Genomic DNA, 19,874 nt, shown 5'->3' on the forward strand with positions numbered 1-19,874 from the left:
GAGGGAGGGTATCTCAAGAACGTGTCACCAAGGGAAGGGCGGTATCGCCGGCAGTAGAGGCGGCAAGGGACCGGCACCAGGATAGGTAGAGAGACAGATAAGGAGGGATTGGAGGGGTAAGATCACATACCCCTCTGGCATCCCACCTGAGTGAGTGTACCCATGATAGGAGTGGGTCCTATCACCCAATGGCAGGGGGCCGGCAGCCGGCCGGGTGCCAGGGTAACCCAAGGGAGGGTTAGGGTACACCCAAGAGGGGGGAACCCCTGTTGGACAAATCGCTTCCAGTGGCTAACCCCATAGGACGCTATGAAGGGTATATGTACCAGAGCGGCCTGCTCAACAGGAGATCCAGATAGCCCTATCGCTCCACCCGAAGGAGGAGTTGTAGGACTAGGGACAGATATGTATAGGCTAGTCTATGCCAAGGGATAGGTGGGGAGGGAGAAGAAGAGGGGGTCTTCCATAGGGGAGACTCTGTACAAGAACGGCCACCAAGGAAGGGAGGACGCTCCCTAGCCTAGGGTAGGTAACCTGAATGAGAACGGTGCACGAGTACCGTCTCAAACTAGAACAGTACAGAACTAGCCCCCCCCCCCCAAGGCCTAACCTAGATAAGGAGTGTTAAATCCCAAGCTAGGTAGGCTGAAAGACACATCGCAAGTTGCATGGAAGGTTAAGTAACCTAGCCGAAGCAACTGAGGAAGGACAGGCCGTTCCTCTTTCTCGGACGCAACCCTAAGGGGGGATCATTCCCTTAGGGAGGACAGAGAAGCGATAAATACTCTGACTATGGACATGATCCCCCTATATAGAAGGGGGAGCATGGCCACACAGAGGGAACGCCCGTAGGCAGGGGATGAAGAGAGCATATAGGGGTCCTACATTTAGGTTAGGTTAGAAAGGCACACAATCAAACCAGTCCCTTATATGGTCCCTGAAGGCGAAATACACTTGCATCACAGTAAATAGTATGATAAATAATGCCACTATCTTCATAACTTAACCTAGGATCACTGGAATATATCATGCATGAACACTGGTGCTAGGCAATCTGGCCTAGGGGCTAAGCTAGCAATCTAGTATGAGGTCAGGCGATGACCGGATAATAGAGCGTTAAAACACGATATATGAAGTTCCTAGCTATGAAGACTAAATAACTAACAATATCAATTAGTTAAGAGGCCGGAAAAAGCTGTTCAGGCTAGCTAAATAAGGCATGCAAGAGAACAGCGACACCATAAAATGGCGTGTCCGGTAGCAGCACAGCTCCGCCAGAAAACACGAAATATCTCGAAAATTATAAGTTACTTTACGGCCAGAGCTTATTTAAACAATACTGGGACCTAGTACTCAACTTTTCAGAAGAAGGCGAGGCCGAAGGTAGCGACATTACGAAGATTCAAGCCGATAAAAAACGCACAAGGGGAAATCCGTCTATGCAAGGCAGCTACAAGCAGAAGGATGAGGACGGACGTGACGTCATTTAGCAATGGCGCCCGTTTGTTTACGTTTCGAGTACCAAAAGTAGCCACGGACGAGTGTAGCTGTGGAACGGCTTCCCAGTTATTCTCCGCCCCTCCATATCAAAGTGTTAACTCTATATGGGGTGCAGATAGCTATGTGGCGTGCTAATACATGCGTCCCCTGTTGATATACGATGTCTTAAAGGGAAACCTTTAGGATACTCGCTCCAGAAGTAAGAATTCTGTGATAACCTGTGGTTTAATTCTCTGGGAATATCCTTGTAGTCAATATACCCAAGGAAGCTGCCAAAAAGGAACCTTCCATCAGGACGTCATGGCTTGAGCCCAAAAAATGGTATTAACAATACCAAAATATCTTTGAAGTCGTCACATACTCTAGAGAAGCTAATCCTTTGTGGTCAGATTATGGTCTGTTCAACACTCTCTATCATCAATAACATTTGAGGTATTTGCTTTGATGACAGAACTTATTAAAGTCTAAATGATTTCTCCAAGCCATGTGTTATTGGAAAATCTTTATCTTGTAGAATTGGGCACATCTTTTCATATAGTGACAGAAGTGAAGACAAGGAGCTGATAAGGTACTTCAATACAAGATGCAAGCCTTCTCCTGGAGCTGGCTTCTAGGAGATATTCTTCCATTCAGAGAGTATCTCTGAATGGCTCAATTATCAAAGAGTGCACAGTTTTCTGGTTTAGTGGTATCTTTCAGTTTATGGAATACTTATCTTCAGTGCAGATGAAAAGACCTTTGAAGTTACAACAGAACCTTGAACCTCACAAATCTTAGCCATTTCGAGATATGAACCATTATCCTGGTGAATAAATGAGGAGCCGTCCTGAGACCAAAAGACAGGTGCTTGAATTGGAATACTTTTAAACCATTCATAAATTCAAGGAGTTTCTTTGAATCCCAAATGAATAGGAATGTGAATGTATGCATCTTTCAAGTCTATTGAAAACATACAATCTCATATCTTCACTGCTCCTAGCACTGTCAAAGCCATATCCATCAAAAACTTTGAGAGAACTGTAAACCTGTTTAGAATCAAAACCTCTAGAACTTGACTCCAAACTCTAAAATGACGAGAGGAACAGCCTGTTGTAAAACCATGGAGAGGGAACTACTTCCTTCTTAATCATATTCTTCTCCAGAAGTTTTGCAATCTTAATTGCAAAATATGTACCTTTCATGAATTGTTTAGGTAACTTGGAAAAGGTATGTTCCTAGGACTAGTGAGGATTGGAGGATTGAGGAATATCTCTCTCTCTCTCTCTCTCTCTCTCTCTCTCTCTCTCTCTCTCTCTCTCTCTCCTTAAAAGGGGAAAAGCCCTCCCTCTACTAGGATCTCTTGGAAAGGACTGTCATTGTGCTCTCCTATAAGATCGATGAGTCCTGTTGGCATTTTGGCTAAACAGGAGCCTGTTAAGAGTGAAATCCCAAAGATCTATCACTGTTTTGAAAGGCCATCCTTGGATGTAGTACTAAATAAAAATCTAAAAAAGGAGGATTTACGAGAAATAAACCTCAGAGCGACTCTTTGCGTTTTGAAGACTACTTCTGGTACATTGTCAATCCTATTTTGATCTGATATACGACCCATTACAGGGTATATGGGAAGTAGTCAAAGAGAGTTTCTGTGCATTGGACACTATGTAAATAATAGACCCACACTTGATCCTTAAACTTAACCACAAATAGTTTTGTCTAAAGAACTACTGTTTAGTATTCTAAACTATGGCCAAAATCTTGGTGACCGTTGAAATAACCCCTACTACAGTCTAGAATATACAAAGAAAGAATTTCAAGTACAGTATGCACCCTATTTTATTACCAACAAAGAGCATTTACTTAGCTAACCATCTCAAAAATCCTGTATTAAGACTTCTTTTTGTTTATATCAATAATAGTGTCAAGAGAATTTGCTTGATATGGGACAATAACTAGCTTATACAATCAATTCATTTTATAAATTGCAGGAGATAAAGTCTTACAAAATAAGTGGAGGTCTAATTAGATTTTTTTGACAGCAGAATACTACTGTACAGTACTTCCAATTGATTTCTAATTTTGATTTTTTTTTTACTCAACAGACTTGCTGGAATCACTATTAACTGAATTGCACTTCAGCCCATTCGTTCTCTCTTCTGTGAAGATACCATTGCTGAACAGCATATGGTTCTTTTATGTAGACAGAAATTGTTGTTGCTCTTTCATTAGGTTGACTATTACAATTTCAGTATTGTTTAACTTGCTAGCCTTTTCTTATCTGGAGATTTTAAGATTCTTCTTTTTTTAATTTCAAATTTTTTTAATTTCTTTTTATTCATAAGATTAAGTGATGAATGTATGCGTGCAAGACTGTTTGGGAATGAAGTACTGCCAAAACGTGTCTTATTGGTTTTAGAGATATTCTCTTTTATTGTGATGTAAGTTATTTATCAAGAGTTTGCCTTAATATCAATGAATACAGTTAAGTTGAAATCTAATTAAATTACTTATTCAAGGAGTGCTTTGGCATAAAGGCATGTTTATGGTGCTTAATGATCTTTTAACATCCTAGTCATTATTATTTTTAACAGAACAGTAAAGTATTAATTCTGTTAAACTTACTTTTTTTCAGAAGTTCTTTGACCAGACTTTTAATGTATATTGTTACTATAAGATGTAGGAAATGCTATATGATCTCTAGAGAGAGTACTTTACAGTACAGGATAAATGCAAGAAGAATTCTGTTATTGACAATAAGATTAAGTTTTCCTGTATATTGATTATTGGATGGGTACAAGTTGATTTACTCCTTTATTTTGTATTTAGAGGAGTAATTTTGATTCCATAGTCTGGCCTTAAGACCACAGTAATTTGATAAAAAAAATAAAATAAAATCTGCAAACAATAGTTAACAGCTTTTAGGTATGCAGTCTCAGATTTTTATAAAGTAAAAAACTCAAATAGTCAATAAGCAATAAGCGCACAATGATAATGCACGCTATGTTTTGTAATTAATGAATTGTGTTTTAACAAGCTTTTCAAGTTTAAAGTGGTCTTATATTATCTTTTAAACATGCTATAACTTAATCATTAGTTCTTTATGATTGTTATATTATGATCATTACAGATAAATACATTCAATATTGAAGCCAGCCATATTGTTACCATTTAGGTAAATAATTAATTATACAATCTTTCTCATTCATTTTACATGTTTACTGACTGTGGGACTTAGTGTGAATTACACACACTCATATGGCTGATAGAGAATTTTTTTCTTGAAAGAAGGAAGTTTTCCCTAAAGGTTGTAAAATCTAATACTTTTATATTTAAATAACATGATGAAAAATTTATACAGTATATTATGTCATAACTCATGGCAGTAGTTTGAAAGAATGTATCTGATATAAGTTGCATATGTTGTGTGAAAAATTTCATTTTTGCAAATGACAGGAATAGATGTGAATACTAAAATGTCCATTGATTACAAAGATAAAAAAACCATGTGTAATTCACAGATGATAAAAGTTTTGTTACAATTACTAGAATTTATAATCAGAGTTAGAAGAATGAAGAACATTAATTTAGGGAAGGACTTGAATTGGTCTTCTAACAAATTGTTTATGCTTATCATTCCCACCTTGTAACTGTAATTTACTGGACCACAATAGTAACAGATTGAAAGTATTTTATTTTTTACCTATTGTACAATTTTAGTCATTTAGTTGGAATTTTTTTTTTGTTCCCCTAGGATTAAACCTCAGATATGATTTATAATGCACAATACAAGAGATGGAAAAAGCACAGTTGAAAGAAGAAAGACAAGAAAAAAGTTATGCACTATCATATCGTAACCCAACATTTACCAAGCTAAACTATGAATTGGAAAAATAGATTATGAAAATAGGTGTGATAAATTAACTTATAATCAGGTAGAATATTTGAAAGGCAGGTGTAAAAATATGATTACTGCTCAATGCCATCATTAGACTGGCGTATTAACGATATAATATATGCAATAGTATCACTTTTGTGAAGTATTCTTTCAATAACTGTACATATTGCTTTCCAGTGTTCTTGGACCCTCATGCACATAAATTTGGCCTATGTTAGGGCCATTATGTCTCGAAGTATTTTTAAAAAGCTCTCTTATCTCTGTACTCAGGTGTTCATATTCTAAATGTCGTAAATATAGCTATCAGATCTGATTAGCTGAGGCTATGCAGATTCAATGTATACAGCAAATTGATTGTAAAGACTGTTTTGAAATATGAATGCCCTTTTCTATTCTAACTATATGTTGTGTATATGTAAATGTTTATCATCTTGCCGAATTTAATCCATGTACTTAACCATGGTTTCATAATGTGTAATAATCTTTTCATACTGTTGAAAACTTTAATGGAAATATTTGGTTATCAACCAAAAACATAACTACAGTACTGTATATGTGAGTTTTCAACAAATCAGCTTTTAAATGTGTGCTAGCATTTGCGATTAAAGAAGTACCTACTTAGAGCTAGTTTGTCCAGCTTGATTGGAAATTCAAAAGTGCAATTGTGTCTGTCAAGTAAATAATGAAAATTTTTCCTCCATAAGTTTTAAATAATCAAGACATTGTAACAAGTATCTATTGACTCAATTTTAAAATGATGAATTTACAATTACTTTCTGTTATCGAATGTTTGGCTGTGGGTACCAGTTGAGATTTAAACAATACAGAAGGGAACAATAAAACATTAAAGTTATAATTTAACCTCACAGGTGACGATGATATTGTTATTAGATAGCAAATGGAATTACAGTATATGTAAAAGATGGCTTTCTATATAAAATCCGAAGTTATCTTCTCTCGTGTTTTTGCTTAATGTTTTTTGTTTCCTGTTGATGTTTCCAGTACAGGTATTTGTTTCTGTCCAAGTCTGATAACTTGTGTTCTTTAAAATTCATTTGTTAATGTTATGTCATTTTCATAAACTGCAGAACACAAACAGCCAACTATTATAATGTGTTTTTATTACTTATTGATTTGGCAATTAATGGAGAACTTCCAAGTACAGTACTGTACTCAAAATGCATGTAGCTTTGATTAATCCATTTGATGGGTAAGGTGGGAAAACTTTATGAACTCAATGTGTATGTTTGTTTCATGAGCTAATTTAATAGTCCAGAACCTTTTGCACCTGCCAGCCATTGATGAAAAGGCTCCTTTTGCATGGAGTTTTGCTATGCACAACTCAACATGGGTTATTAATATAAAGATAATTTAAATAAGATAAATTGTAATAAGGAAATATAAAGTAATCATTTTTGCTATGCACAACTCAACATGGGTTATTAATATAAAGATAATTTAAATAAGATAAATTGTAATAAGGAAATATAAAGTAATCATTTTAATGCAATTTTTAGATGTTACAATTCTTTCAAAGAAAAAATTTAAATCAGCGACGTATTTTCACAAAAGTAACTTCGATCTAAGACTGAAAACAAATACAGTATTCAAGTCAGTAATGATATGAATCAATCAATATTTTTCATAGAGGCAGCTACCTGTTGATTAGGGCTTTATTACTATACATTCTGTTTATGTATAGTAGACACCCGGTGACCTATACTTGTCAGCTGTTATTAATGTCTGTTACATTCTGAAAGTTTGTCTTTTGCACTGTATTTAATATTATTGTACAAATGGCATTAGTAATTATGGGTAAGTTAATGTGTGGATAAAAGTACAGTATTTGGGAACTAGTCTAAGACCTTACAGGTTGAAATACAGTATGTTTTTTCTGCTCAGAGATTTGTTACAAGAGTTAATTGTTTTAAGCATGTATCAAATAATAATAAATATTTTTTAAAGTGCAGCTAGTACACATTACTAATGAAAAACTTCAGAATAACAATAGACATTTTTGTGTGGGATTGTGCTGATACTGAGAGAAATTTGTCATGTTTCACATCAAATGTATGGTGGTGCAATAGTATACAGTATTAAAAAAAAAAACACTGCATATATAAATAATGTATGTATGCTGGTAAGTTTTAATGTTCTATAAATATTTTACTGAACTGTCGAGCAGATTGTTCAAAGGTTGAAAACTGTATAATGAATATTTTTTTGTACAGTCTGGTTGAAGTATTTGTTATAAATAATTATACATATACTTGTTTATATGGAATGATGATGAAATTAAGGTCAGTGTTGTTTAGAATATAAACCTATTGAGGGATGTACTTCACATCTTCACAATAAGCTGTAAGATATTGTTATGAGGAAAGTTAATAATTGTTTATCTTATCCTGTTACCTATAATAGCAGTGTTTGACATCAGAATGCACTTTGTTTAGTCTTAATTTCTTATGTCTACATTTGAATTTGCTGTTAAAAGGCTGGAAATGTCACCAAATGAAATACAAATATTCACCAACATTATTGATGGTAGATGAGCACAGAGGAAAACTTTAATGTTTTGATACAAGCAAGGAATATTTTGGTATTAGTATGCAACACTGTAATGGCTTTTAGTATTCTTAATGTCCCAGGTAAGGAGTTGCCATAATGTCTAAGAGTTTAATTTATAATTATCTGAAGAGAGCTGTAACCGTTATACATCTTGCAATTGCTGTACTGTACTCTCATTCAAAATCAGTCCCCTTCTGCAACTGAAGGGTTGATAGTCATTGTTCTTTATTAGGATAAAGAAAAATATAGCTAATCATGCATCAGCGCTTTAAGCTGAACTTAAAATCATGCAACTCAATGTTATATGGCATACCATTTGCTCTAAACCCAATGATGATTTTGGTTTATGTATGTTTCATTGTTATTTTTTTTTTCTTTTTTTTTTAGTAATGCATTACAACTCATTTTGTAGTATCTCACTCCTACACATTTCTGCTATGTCCTTCATTCCTATTGCGATATTTCTGTACCCTAACATTATAAAGATTTATCAAGTGTCAGAACATGGAATAAAGTTACAGTATTATAATTCTAAATATTGCACTTCTAGCGTGTGATTAGACATTCATTATGGAATCTTGCAAATCACAGAATGAATTAACATATGTAAATTGTTTAGCCTTTGAATTTCATTAATAATACTGCTGCGACTGCTTTAGCAAAATATTTCTTCCTTTCTTTAAGCATAACTCAACAGCCACATCTTCCACAATTGTAACATTATTTATGTTGACTTACTACCTCAAGACCTTATTTGGGGTTCTGGGACATGGGGATATGTGCAAACCCCCTTTTTTGAAAACTAACACTATCTGGTCACCACCAGCCTAGTTAGCATCTGATGAGTTTTACATTAATGCCTACCTTCCTTCATACTGTACTGTATATGCAAAACAATAGTTTGGTGTCGAAAAGGATAGGCTACTCTACTGGAGGACTCTAAAATTTTATTGGAACCTCTTTTCTTTCCTAAAATTTTGGGATCTCATGCCAAATTATTACTTGATTAGTATCATATCGGTCTCTTTAAACACATTCTTTTAACGGACTATGTTTTAAACTTTTTTTATTAAAATGCTGTGCTTCCACAGATCATAATATTATCATTGTTTTCTACTCCATTAGGATTTCTCCTCAGAAAAAAACTACTATTGTACATACTGTGCAATGTTATCAATATTGAAATTGGAGAATAGTAGAAAATTTTTTAAAAAAGGCTGCACATGTTGTACAGAACATTCATGGGTACAGCATTAGCTTGAATTTAGTGTTAGGTATAATAATTATACTAAATAAACAGACAAAATATAAAGTTTTAATTGAGCTGTGTCCAAACTATTCATAAAATTAGCACTTGCAATTTAAAAGGCCTTATTGTGAGTTTCCATAATCAAATTGAGAATAAAGTGAGAAATGTGTTGCCAAAATGTTCTTTTTGAAACTTTTTTTTTATCATAGTGCATTATTTATTGAGTTACTATACTTTTGGCTACTATAAATGTTTTGAATTGGTTTAGAATTAATTTATTTTATCTATATTGAGTTTATAATACAGTTATATATATCAGGTAAAATATACTTATATTATCATATTACTATTATTATCACTTGATACTTTTTATCTGATATGCAGAGTTTAAATTCTTCAATTATGAAATTATTTAGCCTTTATATTGAGTTACAGTATACAGTAGTTATCAGATGAAATATATTTCAAAATTTGCTAGTCATTGTTATTCAGTGTTTATTTTAGGATGAATTACTTGTTCTTAATTGATATAATTTTAAGATTGGTTACTGTATTATACCTTTGTTAACTGGAGTTCAGAAGTTTCACTATATGAATACTTAGTGTTATATACTGTAATTACTTTGAAATTCTGATTTATAGATTATATTATTATATACAGAAAGAGAAAAAAAAGTATGAGATTGAAATATATTTAGAAATTTTTTATCTGAAAGGCAGGAAAATTCTAAGAAAAAAAGAATAATTTATGAAATACTTTTCATTAGATCCCATATTATGTATGGGCATGGAATATTCAGATTACAAATATGGATGATTATTTTACAAGTTGGAATAATAGGTCTAAGATTTCTCCTCATTATTGAAAATTTCTATACTGTACTGTCTTGTTCCAATAATATATTAAAGTTAGTTTATTATTTGAAATTTAAAATAAGGTGTCAATGATAATGTAAAGGTGTGGTTCATAAATAACCCACAACTTGTTATGCTCAAATACTGAAGTTGGACAATAGTTTTTTAAATACTGTACACCTGTACTGTAAATTTTAAGTTGTTTTTTCCAAGGTAAATCAGTATGGCAGTATGATACTCATAAGTGTGTGATGTTATGTTTTAAGTTGTATTTTAAGAGAGTGAATGATTAGAAGTGATGACTAAAACAAACTAGATATTTACATGTTACAGAAATATAAACAATATACTCAACTAGTTTAGCGTACCGCAGCTGTGCAAGTGGTAATACTACCGGTTAAAGTGTGCCATACTTATAGAGCACAGCCATTAATGTGTCATATGTATATTTGACACAAACCATTTTTGTGCTTTCACAGTTAAATATTGTTACACGGAATAAATTGTTATGTCAACAAAAATAAAATATATATGTATATAAGATCAAAAGACCTGCTTATTTTACCTTACAATAGACATTCTCTTAAAAGAAAACAAAATTCTTATTTAAGATTTGTTTATAGTAATAAAATTGTTCGTTGTAATGAGTAGACATTTTATTGAAAATGCAAATGAAAAATTAGAAAAAAATAAAACAAGTGTTCTCTAGGCTCCTAGACCCCAGCAAACTCCCATGACAGTAGTTAGGAACATTAGAAAGTAACAACTTCACAGAGATTCAAATTATGGTTTCATACTTGAAGTGACCTATTTAATCTACATACTTTGTACCCTATTTGTTATGTTATACCGCCCATAAATGATTTTGTCAAGAGGAGTCCTAAGGAAAAAATTAGGTTAAATGGCCTGGCCTGTGCATGGAGATATGTACTCTGTCATATGAAGAAACCCTTTCCAGAAGGAGATATCAGTTTGGAATAATATATCCACATGATGATTAATGGGTTGGTATACATTTAATCATCCTACCCGTTTTAGGAAGGATGAGAAAGATACTTTAGCGATAAAGATTAGAGCTCTTAAGATTGACTTGCCAGCATCAGGTCTGATCTAACACCTAACTTATTTTACCATTAATTCCAGGCTTGCATTTACATGTTATCATAAACGAGATGAGTCCTGTTCCATGTGGGAGCTGGGCCGGTTACACAACTACTTGAGCAGTCACCACAGGCCCAACCATGTCATGGTACTTGTGGGTATACTCCCATTAATAGAAGGCCATGAAGGTGGTCCAATGCTTCCAGAATACAGCGTTCAGTACTTGACTCACTCACAGGTTTCCCCTGAAAGCTAAGGTGAGTCGTATATCCAACTTTGTAAGCCCTGGTATCTTGATCCTCTCGGCAGTTGAGGTGTACACTACAAATTGTCTAATGAGGCCATTACACCTCTTTCTTGGTCCTGCCATTGCTATCAAAAAGTCTCTGACACTCAGGCCTAAGATGTGGAGTTCTTTTCAGATGGCACTGCAGAACCCTCATGGGAAGCAAAAGAATCTACTCTCGATCACTTCCCAATGCTTCACGTAGAAGGAAAGGGTAGGGTCTCAAACCATGGGTCATGTGCTGACAGGTTCTGAGTTTTGGTCACAAACTCGGGCACAAAAGTGAAGGAGACCACCTTCCATGGTGACTAAATAAGAATCCATGCAACTCACCTACTTTCTTCGCCAATGCTAAGGTTAGCAAGAATAAAGTCTTGAGAGTCAGATATCTGTCTGATGACCTCCTCAAAGCCTCATACGGGGAACTAGTAAGAGCTTTAAGGACGTAAGTTATGTCTCACTCAGGGGGCCTAAACTGTTCGAAGCTTGTCATGAGCACAGACAACTCCCACGAGGAGGAAGTCTATACCCTTCAGTCAATGAACCTTCCCATGCCCAAGGCTGAGCAATAGCCTTTGACACCCACGACTAAGAGGCCTTTTTCTTGGAGAAGGAAAACTAGGAAATCCTCGATATGTACCAAGTTACTCCGATCATAGAAGTTTTCCTTTTATGACATCAATCGCAGAAAAAAGCCCACTTCCCCTGGCAGACAGCTACAGAGGACTGTTGCAGGTATCTAGGCATCTATTCAGTGTCTCATGAAAAGCCTTTCACTTGGAGGAGATGCTGGATAGCCTCCGCTTGTGAAGATCCAGCAACTTTAGGGACTGGTGGTACCTCTGAAGGCTTAACTGACATTGGAGCATGGACCATTGTGGTAGTTCTCTCGGGATCTAGACTAAAAGGGCCAACAGATTTGGATACCACTCTGCAATGGACCATCTAGGAACCACCAGTCTTGGCATAATCAACACCCTGTTGATTAATGGCCGGATCAGGCTGAACGGAGGAAAGTCATACATATCCAGGTGATCCCATAGGTGCTGAAAGTAGTCTTTAAACATGGCTCATGGGTGTGGAATGGTGGGAGCAAAATAAGGGGAGTTTCCTGTTTTGCAATGTGGCAAACAAGTTGATCCCTGGCAAACGACACAGGGCAAGAAGCCTCTCTGCTATGCAAGGATGTAGGGACTACTGCAACCCTACAATCTTCCCCTGGTGACTGTTTCTGTCAGTACATTCCTCTGAACCGAAATGTACCTGGCTGATAATTCTATGGAGTGGAAAATTTCCCCGCCATGCATCTGCTTCGTCAGCATGCAGAGGGGGTGCGAGACCATGCCCCCTTGCTTCTTGATGTAGACCTCTATAGTAAGTAGTGCTGTCGCCCATTAGCATTACCAAATGTTCTTTGAATGCACATAGTGCTGGAAAGGCTACTTGCATCGTGATGACATTGATGTGCAGATGCATTTCTTCTCATAACTCGGCACCAGAGACAACTAGGTCGTTTAGGCGTGTGCTCCACTCTTCCTTCAACACATCTGAGAACAGTTACATGTCCAGAGGTGGAGAGTGAAGTGGTACTCCCCTGGTGAGGTTTTCCTCTTTCAACTACCAGGCAAGATTGGTCTGAGCCTCCTGTCCCACCGTAATAGGATGGAATGGGAGATTCCTGTAGGCTGACCAGTGATCATCTTTCTAACACCATTGAAGGACCCTTTAGCAGAGGTGCCTGTGAGGAACAAGCTTTTCCAGCACAGAAAGGTGGTAAAGAAGACACTGTCAGCATCAAGCTGGTACTTTTGTCTTGAACACAAAGGCTCGTGCAACCTCCTTGAGCCTGCTGATGCGATCGTTTGTCTGAAAGATGATCGGTGCTGCTGCATCTATCAGTATACCCAAGTGCTTTAAACACTGATTGGGTATGAGATTCGAATTCTCACAGTTACCACAATCCCCATATCATGGAAAAATTAGAGAATCTGATCTTGATCCTGTAGCAACTGCCTCTCAGAAGAGGCCAGGACCAGCCAATTGTTGAGATACACCACATCAACAGATGCGACCCTTGTGAGTGGGCCCAAGCAGCCACCTGGGGAACCATACTCGGTCTGAAGTGCAGACACTTTAAAGTAAGTGTCCTTCAGGTCCACTGAAAGCATGAAGTCTCCCTCTCTGATGGAAGATGGCATAGATCGTACTGTTTCGATCCGGAACTTCCTTTGATTAGAAAACTTGTTCAGAGGGGAGAAGTCAATGTCCAGTCTACTGATGGTCCCAGTTGACTTCTCTACCCGGAAGAGCCCACTGTAGAAGCCCAGAGACTTGTCTCTAATGAGCTTTGAACAAGTTCTTCTCCAACATCCTTTCCATCGCTGTCCCCAAGGACAGGGGTTTTGGCGATGTTAGATGCTTGGACAGAGACTATCGGAAAATGAGATGGGGGTGTCAACAGAGCTAAGTAACTGCTCAAAGGACACTCACTACTCACAGCTGAGCCACATGTTCTGAGAACCATAGCAGGGTCCTTGGAAGGCTCCTCTTGAGAAGTGGTTGCAGGTGGTGCCAATCGGGATCTAGGAGCAGGCACAGCGTCCTTTCTTGGTTCCAATCCCGCAGGTTTGGATTGGCCACAGCTCCCTTCGAAGTGTCAGGACCGCTGAAGGAGACATAGAGTTGGATCAGGGAGTCCTGCAAAGCAGTCCTCCAAAAACTTCCAACCTACGATTTTTATTCACTCAAGGGGTTAACTACTGCTATGTAATTGTCCAGTATCTACTTTCCTCTTGATAAGGGTAGAAGAGACTCTTTAGCTATGGTAAGTAGCTCTTCTAGGAGAAGGACACTCCAAAATCAAACCATTGTTCACTAGTCTTTGATAGTGCCATAAACTTTGGACCATGGTCTTCCACCATCTTTGTTTAGAGTTCTCTTGCTTGAGGGTACACTCGGGCATGCTATTTTGTCTTTTCTCTCTTCCTAGTTTTTTTTTTACATTTTCATAGTTTATATGTGAAAGATCCAATTCAATGTTATTGTTTGTCTTAGAATATTTCATTTTGATTGTTCATTATTTCTCTTATAGTTTATATCACTTGCGAAAACACCGATCAAAACAATTAACGACTTAGCGGGCAAGTCCAAAACAGAAGGATGACCTAGGAGGCGTTCGTGTGGGTGACGGGGCGTGGTACAAGTGTGGTTTCTGGGGTCTTTGTTACGGCCCTTCCCTTTGATGCAGGAGTTATCTAATTGGAAGACAGCCTGTGAATAGTGGTTTTCACACGCCCCTGATGTATACACGACACTCACGAGGTGCTCGCGCGAGGGTAGTAACCTCTGCATTCCATGCTTTTATTTTTTCTCTGGTATATTTGGAAGATTTATATATCAGAAAAGGTAGAAAGAAGGACTTTTCACCGGCCGTCACAGGTCTCTCCCCAGAAATAGATTTTTCCTTCGTCAAAATCCCTTTATTTCCTAGTTTCCTTTCCTCACTGGGATATTTTTCCCTATTGGACCCCTTGTGCTTATAGCATCCTGCTTTCCCAACTAGGGTTGTAGCTTAGCTTGTAATGATAGTAATACAAAGAGGAGCTTAGAACACTGAGGGTACATCACACGCATTTGAAACCTACAAAACCCGCTGATATAGCTCCCAGGGCTTCTTGCTCCTAATGCATACTTCCCTCCCCAGTAACCAAACTAGGGACATATGTCCAAGGTGGGGGACATATGGAGACCAAAGCAGCAATACCTCTTCAGTATCTTCTTGTGTATTGCCAAGACAGACACCAGGGAAGGCTAAGGTCACTTTTTTGCTTTCAGGGTGAACACCTGCCACTGCATAGGCAGCTACGATCTGCTCTCGACAAATGCATTCACTTTTTGTAAAAGAAAGAAAATTAAAACTTTGTTAGGAGATGGCAGTACATCAGCACACGTCAACGGCCAAATCAGAAGTGAAGCTTGGTGAGGGGGGCTGGGTTTCTCGGCCGCACCCTCCGACAGCAGTTTAACCACTCATTAAACAATTCTAATGACCGTGTTCAACTTACATTGAAACAGTCTCCCTATTAAAGGATGGTGGGTTTGCATGTTGCATACGAACAAATATGGATTGATCTCTTTGCAGATGACTTGAGACGTGTTTATAAAGAATAGAGTGAGTAATCATGTGATTCAAAGGGAATATACCTACAGATAAAGCAAAAATGTCTGGCATATATAATAATTGCATGAAAATTAAAAAGAATGGAAGAGGCTTGAAATTCCTTAATTGACGCTGATTTAGAATTAAGCAGGGATATAAAGAAAATATATAAAGTTGAAAATAATTTTGTATTTTTCCTAACTATACAAACCGTAACCTCTTTACCGTAGATATTATTTTGGCGAAAGCTGAAAACTAGCCAAAAGACTTTTTAGCAAGATACAGTAGAACTACCCACCGCTAGTTAATAGAAGGGCAACGCGGCCTAGACCAACCACACTGGTGAAATGCCTTCACTTTTTAATTGCAAGCAGGATTTTTCGGGGGTTAGGTGATGACGGGATGGCTATGGGTAAAGAGTTCAAGGCCTGTATAGTTAGAAAAATACAAATTATTTTTAAATTTGTCATTTGCTCCGACACGAATACAAACCCTTTTGCTCTTTACAGTGGAGGCTCTCCCTTAGGTGAATGGAAGTCCTAAACTAACTGGCTGATTTCTGACCAGGGGTGTGATTCTGTGCTTCGCACAAGCTCAATACACACACTCTGACACCTCGCTTACTTTAAAAATTAGAGTGCTAACAGTCTCAGTAATTGGTGTGATTGTATGTGAACTAAGAACTGTGACTTGACCAGATAAGGAATTGTTTGAAATTTAACTCCACACTTAACCTAGCCATTGCCCAACTCCCCGTCGCTGGAAGGAAGGGGATGTAAAAAATACATATATTTTAGGCTACACAAGGGATATGGTTTTTACCTGCAGATGGAGGTCAGCTTGCAGAGTTCCATGGGTGCTGTGCCCCGAGAGGGGAAGATGAGAGGAGAGAGGCCAGTCACTCTACTGTTCATCCCAGACTACTCCTTAGAAACGTCTGCCCTTGGCGGACTGCTACTTGTCCTGCATGGGAGCTGAGGTATCTTAAACCATATATTGAGCTGCCACCACAGGTTCCTGTGGGTTACGTCTTGCAGGTCGTGGCTGTGAAGGTCATCCAACACTTCCACACACCAGAGCAGTTCTTTTTACATGCTAACATCATGAGCTCTGGGTTTAAGAACTTCTGAAGGAGTCTGGGTTCAGGGACCGATCTATATCCTGCCCGATCCAAGAAGAGATTGAGCTCTTAGTGACTCTCCTCCTGACCCTGCCCGTGTTCATGGAAACTTGTTCATGTCTGGGTAAACTACCACAGATCATATAAGATGATGCCTCTGCGCTCTTAAAGTACATAGTAACAAATGATCTGAGTAAAAGGCTAAGGTACAGAGAGAGTCAAAGGATAAGGTACGAAGACATTCAATCTGGAAGGGCCCAAACCTCTGGATAGCTACAGCTGGAGTATGACACTTGACAACAGACTCAGGGATAAAGTCGAGTGTTACTAGACCTCCATCTCCTGGCTGACGTATGTTGTAGAAGAGACCATGTCCTTCACTGGAGCTCATTGCTGAGACCAAAGTGAGAAGGATAGAACCATCTTAAGAGTCATGTTCTGAGGACTGACTAGCGGCATGAAGTACTCCTTTCCGAGAGCATGGCACAAAAACTATGCTCCAAGGAGGTGGTCTAACTTCTGATTTGGGAACAAGTAAGCTGGACAATCTGAGAGGAGTGACAGTTCCGTCAAGGAAAAGTTGACTGTTAAAAATGGAAGATGAGGCTGAAAGCCAAATGCTATCCTGTCACGGTCATGACCGAGCAGGTCTTTCCTCCCCGAGGTACAGCAAGCTTTGCTATCCCAGGGAGAGAGATATCAAGTGGTGTGAGGCCTCTTTCAATGATCTCAATCTAAGCTGATAGACCACTTCACCTGATGGGAGACAACTGACAACCTACTGGGGCATCCAGCCATCCTTTTCGTTATTGCTTGTGAAAAGCCTCTCTGAAGAAGGTGATAGTAAATACCCTCTAGGTGAGGGTCGTAGGAACACGACAGATCGTGTTATGAGTAGATCTGGAAAGGAGAAAACAGTTCTCTCAATATCTCTGCAGGCAGCAATAGAGAATCTGGGTGTTATTCTGTTTGCTGCCACTGTGGAACTATCATGGTTATCGATCTCTCTGTCGACGTCCTTCTATAAATGAGTCTCCTCCTCAAGAAAGAAAGGGTGGAAAGTCCATAGGCATTCCTCAGACGTCGGATGTCCTTTACTAGAGGTACCTGGTTACCCCATACTGGTTAAATATACCTTGGAAACTTCTGGACATGAGACGTTCTGATCTGACATCTCGTCCACAATTCCTGCCAGGGACAAGACTTAGATGGCTAACCAAGGAAGAGAAATATCCTTTGAAGCTCAATACCTGAGTCTGCCTGGTCAAAATGACTACTAAGAAGTTTCCTTGTCTGTCAAGGTCATCTGACATTGAATTGGGTTGCCGAAGGTAATCGAGTTGTCTCCCATCTAACTCCATCTTCTAACGGATAGACGAACTGTAATCATACAAAGAAAAACTTTGACTGAGTGTTCTATGCTGTGCCAAGAATATCTTTTCTGGGTATTCTAACATCCTTGTGCTGTAAGGAAAACACTACGGTGTGACAAGAAGGGAGTTGTTAGAAGAGATTAAGAGTAAGAAACATTGTGTTCTAATTCAGGAAGACTTGTGTGGAACATAGCTCAGAGGCTGTGTGTCACAACAGGTTAGCAACACCCCTCCCCTTTCTTTTAATGCATCCCTCAAGAGCATCGAATGTGAGGAAGGAGAGAGGTCAACTCCCCTGAGAAGGCTGGTGATTTCTACCTTCCAACTTGGGTCTTTCTATTACTCGATTCTATTGGACTAGTATGTCCATAGAATCCCTGCTAGTGCCTAAAGGAACAGTTGAACAGTTGCCCCTTGAGGGGAATTAAGCTATGACTTTCGCCAAGGCCACCATAGTCGGTCAGGCACCCCATTCAGCTCAGTCATTAGTGCATCCATGGACAGTTTTGCTTGAGGAAGGGACATGTTATTTCCTTCCCCGAGTCTTGGACAGAGGAACTATGTCTCTTTAAGAGGATATTTGCCAATTTTGAAAATGCCAGTTCTCATGGCGATTGCCGGGATAAATTCTAGCGGTTTTATTCCGAATGGAGAAAGCCCCCAAAGGTTGACTTGGTGTCAGAGAAACTTCTCCACTGAGTCTGCAAGAATTGTACCACTTGCCTAAGGGATGAGGAAGAACCCTGGTTGTATCTAGAGTGAGTGTTCTTGTGAACACTTGAGGGGTTGAGCATAGGTCGGACCCACGCACTCTGTACTGAAACAAATTCTGAAAGGATAACTCTAGGTACATTCTTGAAGACTTCAGTGATAGCCAGTGGTCAAAATCACTGAATGTCTAGTCAATGGAAGGAGAAAAGAAGCATGACGTGTCACTTCATGTAGAGGATTAGGGCCATCTGGGGATGGGACTCTAAGGTCTTCTCATTATCCCGTCATTGTGTGGCATCCTCCCCCAGTGAGACAGGTGATCCCAACCTCCAGTTGCCCTAGAGATATAAGTGCCACTGACTTCCTTCCCTGGAGCATGATTAAGCATGCTATAGCTCGTATCATGACTCGATGAAAGGAAAGACAGTTTGTATCAGCAACCCTTTCAGGAGAAAACTAGTCTTTACTTCCAATTCCATCAGACACTTGAGAGGAACAAGGATCATTTGACTCTAGCAAAAGATCAATTCCCATCCAAGTGCCATAGAGCACCGAAATGTTGCTTAACAAGTAAACATACAAATTGATCGCTGTCAAGACATGCGATCGGTTGCAAGCAACTGTCCCTGTAAAGGGAAGGTGAACCCTGTCCTCCTATTGCCTTTGTTACAGTGAGAGTTGGTCATGTCTGTCTGCTATGGATCAGTAAACAGTGGAGTAGCTAGTAATCTTTAGTGGGTAATGGCATTACAGCGAATCTCCCTAATAGATCACTGTCAAGTAATGGATCGATCACAAGCGACTACTCCCAAAGGACAAGAATGAAACGTATCTTCAATCAGATTTGTCAAACAGGTAGTCATGTGCATAAGTACCACTATGGACCACTCCAGAAGGTAAATTTCCTCAGATTTACGGTTGAATCCCGTGATGGGTTACCCTGGGGTAGAACAAAGATCCTAGTGGGGCCCAAATAGTTCGTTGCTCCCAAAACTTGATTGGAGAACATCAATAAGTATTAGCAAACGAGATCACCTTCTCCCTGACAAAAGGTACCCCTCTGAGAAGGGGAATATGT

At 38.5% G+C, this 19,874-nt stretch overlaps 1 protein-coding gene and 1 long non-coding RNA gene across 2 annotated transcripts in view; one reads left to right on the plus strand and one right to left on the minus strand.

Moving 5' to 3' along the window:
- The window catches only part of LOC137618062 (arf-GAP with dual PH domain-containing protein 1-like), a 95,572-nt gene extending 84,987 nt beyond the window's left edge, over nucleotides 1-10,585 (plus strand). The window contains exon 9 of the mRNA XM_068348030.1: nucleotides 3,582-10,585. The gene's annotated coding sequence lies outside the window, so the exon portion shown is untranslated. The remainder of the gene's footprint in view (nucleotides 1-3,581) is intronic.
- Nucleotides 1-19,874, minus strand: part of LOC137617804 (uncharacterized) — a 156,441-nt gene that overhangs the window by 98,808 nt on the left and 37,759 nt on the right. The gene's annotated exons all lie outside the window — the stretch shown is intronic.

The sequence above is a fragment of the Palaemon carinicauda genome, chromosome 24, assembly GCF_036898095.1.
Source record: "Palaemon carinicauda isolate YSFRI2023 chromosome 24, ASM3689809v2, whole genome shotgun sequence".
Lineage (NCBI taxonomy): Eukaryota > Metazoa > Arthropoda > Malacostraca > Decapoda > Palaemonidae > Palaemon > Palaemon carinicauda.